Genomic DNA, 12,656 nt, shown 5'->3' with positions numbered 1-12,656 from the left:
AGGCCAGAGGTGGATGCTCGCAGTGCCCTTGTTTGGGTGTAGGGCCTGGACCAGAGCCTGAAGGGTGCTGAGGTGCCGTTCCCCTCACAGCTCCGTAGGCAAGCACCATGGTCTTGTAGCGGATGCGAGCTTCAACTGGAAGCCAGTGGAGAGAGCGGAGGAGCGGGGTGACGTGAGAGAACTTGGGAAGGTTGAACACCAGACGGGCTGCGGCGTTCTGGATGAGTTGTAGGGGTTTAATGGCACAGGCAGGGAGCCCAGCCAACAGCGAGTTGCAGTAATCCAGACGGGAGATGACAAGTGCCTGGATTAGGACCTGCGCCGCTTCCTGTGTGAGGCAGGGTCGTACTCTGCGGATGTTGTAGAGCATGAACCTACAGGAACGGGCCACCGCCTTGATGTTAGTTGAGAACGACAGGGTGTTGTCCAGGATCACGCCAAGGTTCTTAGCGCTCTGGGAGGAGGACACAATGGAGTTGTCAACCGTGATGGCGAGATCATGGAACGGGCAGTCCTTCCCCGGGAGGAAGAGCAGCTCCGTCTTGCCGAGGTTCAGCTTGAGGTGGTTATCCGTCATCCACACTGATATGTCTGCCAGACATGCAGAGATGCGATTTACCACCTGGTTATCAGAGGGGGGAAAGGAGAAGATTAATTGTGTGTCGTCTGCATAGCAATGATAGGAGAGACCATGTGAGGATATGACAGAGCCAAGTGACTTGGTGTATAGCGAGAATAGGAGAGGGCCTAGAACAGAGCCCTGGGGGACACCAGTGGTGAGAGCACGTGGTGCGGAGACAGATTCTCGCCACGCCACCTGGTAGGAGCGACCTGTCAGGTAGGACGCAATCCAAGCGTGGGCCGCGCCGGAGATGCCCAGCTCGGAGAGGGTGGAGAGGAGGATCTGATGGTTCACAGTATCAAAGGCAGCCGATAGGTCTAGAAGGATGAGAGCAGAGGAGAGAGAGTTAGCTTTAGCAGTGCGGAGCGCCTCCGTGATACAGAGAAGAGCAGTCTCAGTTGAGTGACTAGTCTTGAAACCTGACTGATTTGGATCAAGAAGGTCATTCTGAGAGAGATAGCAGGAGAGCTGGCCAAGGACGGCACGTTCAAGAGTTTTGGAGAGAAAAGAAAGAAGGGATACTGGTCTGTAGTTGTTGACATCGGAGGGATGGAGTGTAGGTTTTTTCAGAAGGGGTGCAACTCTCGCTCTCTTGAAGACGGAAGGGACGTAGCCAGCGGTCAAGGATGAGTTGATGAGCGAGGTGAGGTAAGGGAGAAGGTCTCCGGAACTGGTCTGGAGAAGAGAGGAGGGGATAGGGTCAAGCGGGCAGGTTGTTGGGCGGCCGGCCGTCACAAGACGCGAGATTTCATCTGGAGAGAGAGGGGAGAAAGAGGTCAAAGCACAGGGTAGGGCAGTGTGAGCAGAACCAGCGGTGTCGTTTGACTTAGCAAACGAGGATCGGATGTCGTCGACCTTCTTTTCAAAATGGTTGACAGAAGTACCATCGGCAGAGAGGGAGGAGGGGGAGGGGGAGGAGGATTCAGGAGGGAGGAGAAGGTGGCAAGAGAGCTGCCTAGGGTTAGAGGCAGATGCTTGGAATTTAGAGTGGTAGAAAGTGGCTTTAGCAGCAGAGACAGAAGAGGAGAATGTAGAGAGGAGGGAGTGAAAGGATGCCAGGTCCGCAGGGAGGCGAGTTTTCCTCCATTTCCGCTCGGCTGCCCGGAGCCCTGTTCTGTGAGCTCGCAATGAGTCGTCGAGCCACGGAGCAGGAGGGGAGGACCGAGCCGGCCTGGAGGATAGGGGACATAGAGAGTCAAAGGATGCAGAAAGGGAGGAGAGGAGGGTTGAGGAGGCAGAATCAGGAGATAGGTTGGAGAAGGTTTGAGCAGAGGGAAGAGATGATAGGATGGGAGAGGAGAGAGTAGCGGGGGAGAGAGAGCGAAGGTTGGGACGGCGCGACTACCATGCCGAGTAGGGGCCATGTGTGGGAAGTGTTGGATGAGAGCGAGAGGAAAAAGGATACAAGGTAGTGGTCGGAGACTTGGAGGGGAGTGGCGATGAGGTTAGTGGAAGAACAGCATCTAGTAAAGATAGAGGTCAAAGCGTATTGCCTGCCTTGTGAGTAGGGGGGGAAGGTGAGAGGTGGGTCAGTCGAGGGAGAGGAGTGGAGAGAGAAGGAGGCAGAGAGGAATGAGTCAAAGGTATTGTAACCAGGCTCCAGATGGCTCTGTGCTTCAGTCAACTCCTGTCTCCAGGTTGTTCCATCAGTGTCACGCCAACCATGAATGGCACAACAAAGCTGTGTGGTAATGAATGAAGAGTTGTCTCAAGCACACACTTTACAGACCTGTTGAACAGACTCCTTTCAGCCAGCGAACAACATCAAACCATATTTATAATCAAATCAGTGACTTCAACGCTGGCAATCTTTCCAGCGTCAAACACACTTTATTGTAAATTCAGAAAGGGGCAAAGCATGGAAAACAAACGGAGAACATAATACAGTGAGTCCACATGAGGCCACGACTAAACAAATAAAAAACAGGTGAACGTCAGTTCTTCCATTGTGGAAGAAGCTGGAGACGTTTTGACAGACACTTCTCTCTCTCTGTAGTCCTGTGAATTAGAAGAAGTGGTGTAAAATAACACAATAAACACGGAGAGAAAACAAAAGCTTCACGTTAAGGCACTCCTTGTGTATGTGCCCCATGCTCTCTTTACTCCATCACACACACACACACACACACACACACACACACACACACACACACACACACACACACACACACACACACACACACACACACACACACACACACACACACACACACACACACTCCTCATCACGTCAACTGTCAATCATTGATAGCAAAATAAGCATAAACAATGATCAGTACAGTAAGGCTTGTGGGGTTGATTCCCAAACGGGCCACATATACTGCAGATGTGCCACTATGTAACTGTAGGTGCCTTTGGATTAAAGCATCTACTAAATGACCATATTATTGTACATTATTAGATGTTGGGTGTGGGACAGACAGAGCCCAGGGTTCTACTGGACAGACAGAGCCCAGGGTTCTACTGGGACAGACAGGGCCCAGGGTTCTACTGGGACAGACAGAGCCCAGGGTTCTACTGGGACAGACAGAGCCCAGGGTTCTACTGGGACAAGTCCCTATATAGAGCCCAAGGGGCCCAGGTCAACACTAGTCCCTATATAGATCCCAATAGGCCCAGGTCAACACTAGTCCCTATATAGAGCCCAATGGGCCCAGGTCAACACTAGTCACTATATAGAGCCCAATGGGCCCAGGTCAACACTAGTCCCTATATAGATCCCAATGGGCCCAGGTCAACACTAGTCCCTATATAGATCCCAATGGGCCCAGGTCAACACTAGTCACTATATAGAGCCCAATGGGCCCAGGTCAACACTAGTCCCTATATAGATCCCAATGGGCCCAGGTCAACACTAGTCCCTATATAGAGCCCAATGGGCCCAGGTCAACACTAGTCACTATATAGAGCCCAATGGGCCCAGGTCAACACTAGTCCCTATATAGAGCCCAATGGGCCCAGGTCAACACTAGTCCCTATATAGATCCCAATGGGCCCAGGTCAACACTAGTCCCTATATAGAGCCCAATGGGCCCAGGTCAACACTATTCCCTATATAGAGCCCAATGGGCCCAGGTCAACACTAGTCCCTATATAGAGCCCAAGGGGCCCAGGTCAACACTAGTCCCTATATAGAGCCCAATGGGCCCAGGTCAACACTAGTCCCTATATAGAGCCCAATGGGCCCAGGTCAACACTAGTCCCTATATAGATCCCAATGGGCCCAGGTCAACACTAGTCCCTATATAGATCCCAATGGGCCCAGGTCAACACTAGTCCCTATATAGAGCCCAAGGGGCCCAGGTCAACACTAGTCCCTATATAGATCCCAATAGGCCCAGGTCAACACTAGTCCCTATATAGAGCCCAATGGGCCCAGGTCAACACTAGTCCCTATATAGAGCCCAAGGGGCCCAGGTCAACACTAGTCCCTATATAGAGCCCAATGGGCCCAGGTCAACACTAGTCCCTATATAGAGCCCAATGGGCCCAGGTCAACACTAGTCCCTATATAGATCCCAATGGGCCCAGGTCAACACTAGTCCCTATATAGAGCCCAAGGGGCCCAGGTCAACACTAGTCCCTATATAGATCCCAATAGGCCCAGGTCAACACTAGTCCCTATATAGAGCCCAATGGGCCCAGGTCAACACTAGTCCCTATATAGAGCCCAAGGGGCCCAGGTCAACACTAGTCCCTATATAGAGCCCAAGGGGCCCAGGTCAACACTAGTCCCTATATAGAGCCCAATGGGCCCAGGTCAACACTAGTCCCTATATAGAGCCTAATGGGCCCAGGTCAACACTAGTCCCTATATAGATCCCAATGGGCCCAGGTCAACACTAGTCCCTATATAGATCCCAATGGGCCCAGGTCAACACTAGTCCCTATATAGAGCCCAAGGGGCCCAGGTCAACACTAGTCCCTATATAGATCCCAATAGGCCCAGGTCAACACTAGTCCCTATATAGAGCCCAATGGGCCCAGGTCAACACTAGTCACTATATAGAGCCCAATGGGCCCAGGTCAACACTAGTCCCTATATAGATCCCAATGGGCCCAGGTCAACACTAGTCCCTATATAGATCCCAATGGGCCCAGGTCAACACTAGTCACTATATAGAGCCCAATGGGCCCAGGTCAACACTAGTCCCTATATAGATCCCAATGGGCCCAGGTCAACACTAGTCCCTATATAGAGCCCAATGGGCCCAGGTCAACACTAGTCCCTATATAGAGCCCAATGGGCCCAGGTCAACACTATTCCCTATATAGAGCCCAATGGGCCCAGGTCAACACTAGTCCCTATATAGAGCCCAATGGGCCCAGGTCAACACTAGTCCCTATATAGATCCCAATAGGCCCAGGTCAACACTAGTCCCTATATAGAGCCCAATGGGCCCAGGTCAACACTAGTCACTATATAGAGCCCAATGGGCCCAGGTCAACACTAGTCCCTATATAGATCCCAATAGGCCCAGGTCAACACTAGTCCCTATATAGAGCCCAATGGGCCCAGGTCAACACTAGTCCCTATATAGAGCCCAATGGGCCCAGGTCAACACTAGTCCCTATATAGAGCCCAATGGGCCCAGGTCAACACTAGTCCCTATATAGATCCCAATGGGCCCAGGTCAACACTAGTCCCTATATAGAGCCCAATGGGCCCAGGTCAACACTAGTCACTATATAGAGCCCAATGGGCCCAGGTCAACACTAGTCCCTATATAGATCCCAATGGGCCCAGGTCAACACTAGTCCCTATATAGAGCCCAATGGGCCCAGGTCAACACTAGTCCCTATATAGAGCCCAATGGGCCCAGGTCAACACTAGTCCCTATATAGAGCCCAAGGGGTCCAGGTCAACACTAGTCCCTATATAGAGCCCAAGGGGCCCAGGTCAACACTAGTCCCTATATAGATCCCAATGGGCCCAGGTCAACACTAGTCCCTATATAGAGCCCAATGGGCCCAGGTCAACACTAGTCCCTATATAGAGCCCAATGGGCCCAGGTCAACACTAGTCCCTATATAGATCCCAATGGGCCCAGGTCAACACTAGTCCCTATATAGAGCCCAAGGGGCCCAGGTCAACACTAGTCCCTATATAGATCCCAATAGGCCCAGGTCAACACTAGTCCCTATATAGAGCCCAATGGGCCCAGGTCAACACTAGTCACTATATAGAGCCCAATGGGCCCAGGTCAACACTAGTCCCTATATAGATCCCAATGGGCCCAGGTCAACACTAGTCCCTATATAGATCCCAATGGGCCCAGGTCAACACTAGTCACTATATAGAGCCCAATGGGCCCAGGTCAACACTAGTCCCTATATAGATCCCAATGGGCCCAGGTCAACACTAGTCCCTATATAGAGCCCAATGGGCCCAGGTCAACACTAGTCACTATATAGAGCCCAATGGGCCCAGGTCAACACTAGTCCCTATATAGAGCCCAATGGGCCCAGGTCAACACTAGTCCCTATATAGATCCCAATGGGCCCAGGTCAACACTAGTCCCTATATAGAGCCCAATGGGCCCAGGTCAACACTATTCCCTATATAGAGCCCAATGGGCCCAGGTCAACACTAGTCCCTATATAGAGCCCAATGGGCCCAGGTCAACACTAGTCACTATATAGAGCCCAATGGGCCCAGGTCAACACTAGTCCCTATATAGATCCCAATAGGCCCAGGTCAACACTAGTCCCTATATAGAGCCCAATGGGCCCAGGTCAGCACTAGTCCCTATATAGAGCCCAATGGGCCCAGGTCAACACTAGTCTCTATATAGAGCCCAATGGGCCCAGGTCAACACTAGTCCCTATATAGATCCCAATGGGCCCAGGTCAACACTAGTCCCTATATAGAGCCCAATGGGCCCAGGTCAACACTAGTCACTATATAGAGCCCAATGGGCCCAGGTCAACACTTGTCCCTATATAGATCCCAATGGGCCCAGGTCAACACTAGTCCCTATATAGAGCCCAAGGGGCCCAGGTCAACACTAGTCCCTATATAGAGCCCAATGGGCCCAGGTCAACACTAGTCCCTATATAGATCCCAATGGGCCCAGGTCAACACTAGTCCCTATATAGATCCCAATGGGCCCAGGTCAACACTAGTCCCTATATAGAGCCCAATGGGCCCAGGTCAACACTAGTCCCTATATAGAGCCCAATGGGCCCAGGTCAACACTAGTCCCTATATAGAGCCCAATGGGCCCAGGTCAACACTAGTCCCTATATAGAGCCCAATGGGCCCAGGTCAACACTAGTCCCTATATAGATCCCAATGGGCCCAGGTCAACACTAGTCCCTATATAGATCCCAATGGGCCCAGGTCAACACTAGTCCCTATATAGAGCCCAATGGGCCCAGGTCAACACTAGTCACTATATAGAGCCCAATGGGCCCAGGTCAACACTAGTCCCTATATAGATCCCAATAGGCCCAGGTCAACACTAGTCCCTATATAGAGCCCACGGGGCCCAGGTCAACACTAGTCACTATATAGAGCTCAATGGGCCCAGGTCAACACTAGTCCCTATATAGAGCCCAATGGGCCCAGGTCAACACTAGTCCCTATATAGAGCCCAATGGGCCCAGGTCAACACTAGTCCCTATATAGAGCCCACGGGGCCCAGGTCAACACTAGTCCCTATATAGATCCCAATGGCCCCAGGTCAACACTAGTCCCTATATAGATCCCAATGGCCCCAGGTCAACACTAGTCCCTATATAGAGCCCAAGGGGTCCAGGTCAACACTAGTCCCTATATAGAGACCAATGGGCCCAGGTCAACACTAGTCCCTATATAGAGCCCAATGGGCCCAGGTCAACACTAGTCCCTATATAGAACCCAAGGGGCCCAGGTCAACACTAGTCCCTATATAGAGCCCAAGGGGCCCAGGTCAACACTAGTCCCTATATAGAGCCCAATGGGCCCAGGTCAACACTAGTCCCTATATAGAGCCCAATGGGCCCAGGTCAACACTAGTCCCTATATAGAACCCAAGGGGCCCAGGTCAACACTAGTCCCTATATAGAGCCCAAGGGGCCCAGGACAACACTAGTCCCTATATAGAGCCCAATGGGCCCAGGTCAACACTAGTCACTATATAGAGCCCAATGGGCCCAGGTCAACACTAGTCCCTATATAGAGCCCAATGGGCCCAGGTCAACACTAGTCCCTATATAGATCCCAATGGGCCCAGGTCAACACTAGTCCCTATATAGAGCCCAATGGGCCCAGGTCAACACTATTCCCTATATAGAGCCCAATGGGCCCAGGTCAACACTAGTCCCTATATAGAGCCCAATGGGCCCAGGTCAACACTAGTCCCTATATAGATCCCAATAGGCCCAGGTCAACACTAGTCCCTATATAGAGCCCAATGGGCCCAGGTCAACACTAGTCACTATATAGAGCCCAATGGGCCCAGGTCAACACTAGTCCCTATATAGATCCCAATAGGCCCAGGTCAACACTAGTCCCTATATAGAGCCCAATGGGCCCAGGTCAGCACTAGTCCCTATATAGAGCCCAATGGGCCCAGGTCAACACTAGTCCCTATATAGAGCCCAATGGGCCCAGGTCAACACTAGTCCCTATATAGAGCCCAATGGGCCCAGGTCAACACTAGTCCCTATATAGAACCCAAGGGGCCCAGGTCAACACTAGTCCCTATATAGAGCCCAAGGGGCCCAGGTCAACACTAGTCCCTATATAGAGCCCAATGGGCCCAGGTCAACACTAGTCACTATATAGAGCCCAATGGGCCCAGGTCAACACTAGTCCCTATATAGAGCCCAATGGGCCCAGGTCAACACTAGTCCCTATATAGAGCCCAATGGGCCCAGGTCAACACTAGTCCCTATATAGAGCCCAATGGGCCCAGGTCAACACTAGTCCCTATATAGAGCCCAATGGGCCCAGGTCAACACTAGTCCCTATATAGATCCCAATAGGCCCAGGTCAACACTAGTCCCTATATAGAGCCCAATGGGCCCAGGTCAACACTAGTCACTATATAGAGCCCAATGGGCCCAGGTCAACACTAGTCCCTATATAGATCCCAATAGGCCCAGGTCAACACTAGTCCCTATATAGAGCCCAATGGGCCCAGGTCAGCACTAGTCCCTATATAGAGCCCAATGGGCCCAGGTCAACACTAGTCCCTATATAGAGCCCAATGGGCCCAGGTCAACACTAGTCCCTATATAGATCCCAATGGGCCCAGGTCAACACTAGTCCCTATATAGAGCCCAATGGGCCCAGGTCAACACTAGTCACTATATAGAGCCCAATGGGCCCAGGTCAACACTTGTCCCTATATAGATCCCAATGGGCCCAGGTCAACACTAGTCCCTATATAGAGCCCAAGGGGCCCAGGTCAACACTAGTCCCTATATAGAGCCCAATGGGCCCAGGTCAACACTAGTCCCTATATAGATCCCAATGGGCCCAGGTCAACACTAGTCCCTATATAGAGCCCAATGGGCCCAGGTCAACACTAGTCCCTATATAGAGCCCAATGGGCCCAGGTCAACACTAGTCCCTATATAGAGCCCAATGGGCCCAGGTCAACACTAGTCCCTATATAGAGCCCAATGGGCCCAGGTCAACACTAGTCCCTATATAGATCCCAATGGGCCCAGGTCAACACTAGTCCCTATATAGATCCCAATGGGCCCAGGTCAACACTAGTCCCTATATAGAGCCCAATGGGCCCAGGTCAACACTAGTCACTATATAGAGCCCAATGGGCCCAGGTCAACACTAGTCCCTATATAGATCCCAATAGGCCCAGGTCAACACTAGTCCCTATATAGAGCCCAATGGGCCCAGGTCAACACTAGTCCCTATATAGAGCCCACGGGGCCCAGGTCAACACTAGTCCCTATATAGATCCCAATGGCCCCAGGTCAACACTAGTCCCTATATAGATCCCAATGGCCCCAGGTCAACACTAGTCCCTATATAGAGCCCAAGGGGTCCAGGTCAACACTAGTCCCTATATAGAGACCAATGGGCCCAGGTCAACACTAGTCCCTATATAGAGCCCAATGGGCCCAGGTCAACACTAGTCCCTATATAGAACCCAAGGGGCCCAGGTCAACACTAGTCCCTATATAGAGCCCAAGGGGCCCAGGTCAACACTAGTCCCTATATAGAGCCCAATGGGCCCAGGTCAACACTAGTCCCTATATAGAGCCCAATGGGCCCAGGTCAACACTAGTCCCTATATAGAACCCAAGGGGCCCAGGTCAACACTAGTCCCTATATAGAGCCCAAGGGGCCCAGGTCAACACTAGTCCCTATATAGAGCCCAATGGGCCCAGGTCAACACTAGTCCCTATATAGAGCCCAATGGGCCCAGGTCAACACTAGTCCCTATATAGATCCCAAGGGGCCCAGGTCAACACTAGTCCCTATATAGAGCCCAAGGGGCCCAGGTCAACACTAGTCCCTATATAGAGCCCAAGGGGCCCAGGTCAACACTAGTCCCTATATAGAGCCCAAGGGGTCCAGGTCAACACTAGTCCCTATATAGAGCCCAGGTCAACACTAGTCCCTATATAGAGCCCAATGGGCCCAGGTAAACACTAGTCCCTATATAGAGCCCAATGGGCCCAGGTCAACACTAGTCCCTATATAGGTCCCAAGGGGCCCAGGTCAACACTAGTCCCTATATAGAGCCCAAGGGGCCCAGGTCAACACTAGTCCCTATATAGAGCCCAAGGGGCCCAGGTCAACACTAGTCCCTATATAGAGCCTAAGGGCCCAGGTCAACACTAGTCCCTATATAGAGCCCAATGGGCCCAGGTCAACACTAGTCCCTATATAGAGCCCAAGGGGCCCAGGTCAACACTAGTCCCTATATAGAGCCCAATGGGCCCAGGTCAACACTAGTCCCTATATAGATCCCAAGGGGCCCAGGTCAACACTAGTCCCTATATAGAGCCCAAGGGGCCCAGGTCAATAGGCTGTAACATGACTGTTGATGATTGATATAGGTCTATAGGCTGGAACATGACTGTTGATGATTGATATAGGTCTATAGGCTGGAACATGACTGTTGATGATTGATATAGGTCTATAGGCTGGAACATGACTGTTGATGATTGATATAGGTCTATAGGCTGTAACATGACTGTTGATGATTGATATAGGTCTATAGGCTGGAACATGACTGTTGATGATTGATATAGGTCTATAGGCTGGAACATGACTGTTGATGATTGATATAGGTCTATAGGCTGTAACATGACTGTTGATGATTGATATAGGTCTATAGGCTGGAACATGACTGTTGATGATTGATATAGGTCTATAGGCTGGAACATGACTGTTGATGATTGATATAGGTCTATAGGCTGTAACATGACTGTTGATGATTGATATAGGTCTATAGGCTGGAACATGACTGTTGATGATTGATATAGGTCTATAGGCTGGAACATGACTGTTGATGATTGATATAGGTCTATAGGCTGTAACATGACTGTTGATGATTGATATAGGTCTATAGGCTGGAACATGACTGTTGATGATTGATATAGGTCTATAGGCTGGAACATGACTGTTGATGATTGATATAGGTCTATAGGCTGGAACATGACTGTTGATGATTGATATAGGTCTATAGGCTGTAACATGACTGTTGATGATTGATATAGGTCTATAGGCTGGAACATGACTGTTGATGATTGATATAGGTCTATAGGCTGGAACATGACTGTTGATGATTGATATAGGTCTATAGGCTGGAACATTACTGTTGATGATGGATATAGGTCTATAGGCTGGAACATGACTGTTGATGATTGATATAGGTCTATAGGCTGGAACATGACTGTTGATGATTGATATAGGTCTATAGGCTGTAACATGACTGTTGATGATTGATATAGGTCTATAGGCTGGAACATGACTGTTGATGATTGATATAGGTCTATAGGCTGGAACATGACTGTTGATGATTGATATAGGTCTATAGGCTGGAACATTACTGTTGATGATGGATATAGGTCTATAGGCTGTAACATGACTGTTTTTTTTTTAATAATATGTTTATTATTTTCCAATAAAAATAAAGTAAAAAAGACAGCAATACAAACAATGACATTCATTGTACTGTTGAATGGGATGGCCAGTTTAGAGGACAAAACAAAAGTTAACTCACACATACACAAAATAAAACAAAATCCTATTAGGTGGTACATGTATAAGAAGACAGCATATAGTCATTACAAGCAGTGTAGTTCAGCCAAAAATAAATATTGAGTGGAGTACAGCACAGAGTAGCAGCAGATCGTGAGCCCAGTTATGAAGCGGGGCTAGACCATTTATCCAGTATCGGCTGCCATATTTTGTAAAACAATGGACTTCTATTGGAGGTGTTGTATCGAATCTTTTCCATATGTATTACATTCCCTAAATCCCGTAACCACATTTCAAAGGTAGGTACAGTCTCCAATTTCCAAAATTGCAATATGAGCCTTTTGGCTAATAGAGTACACAGAGAGACAGCTTTCCCTTCCTGGTTATTCCCATCAACTGTACCAAACAGAGCGATCAATGGGTCTGGGGCTAGAACTCTATCAAAGGCCTTAGATAAGTAATCAAAAATGAGAGCCCAGTAAGCATGTAATTTAGGGCATGTCCAGAATAAGTGGGTCAACGTCCCCTCATCCTGCTTGCACCTCTCACACAGTGGTGAGGTGTCCGGGAATATTTTATGCAGTTTTACTTTTGAGTAGTGTAACCTGTGTATCACCTTAAACTGTACAAGGTTGTGTCTGGCATTCACTGAACTGTGGTTTATATTCCTGAGAGCTTCTATCCAGTCCTCATTTGAGATTTCTGAACCAAGTTCTTGTTCCCAAGCCCTTTTAATGGTGTCTGTGGATACCTCTATGTGGGCCTGTAGCACATCATACAGTCTAGAGACCGACCCTTTTGAATGGGGTTTGACAAGTATCAAGCTATCTAATGTAGGACTATTGGGCTTAATGCCATACTGTGGGA

Source organism: Salvelinus alpinus, chromosome 26, assembly GCF_045679555.1.
Source record: "Salvelinus alpinus chromosome 26, SLU_Salpinus.1, whole genome shotgun sequence".
Taxonomy (NCBI): Eukaryota; Metazoa; Chordata; class Actinopteri; order Salmoniformes; family Salmonidae; genus Salvelinus; species Salvelinus alpinus.
The sequence above is the reverse complement of the archived record's forward strand: the minus strand, read 5'-3'. Positions refer to the sequence as shown.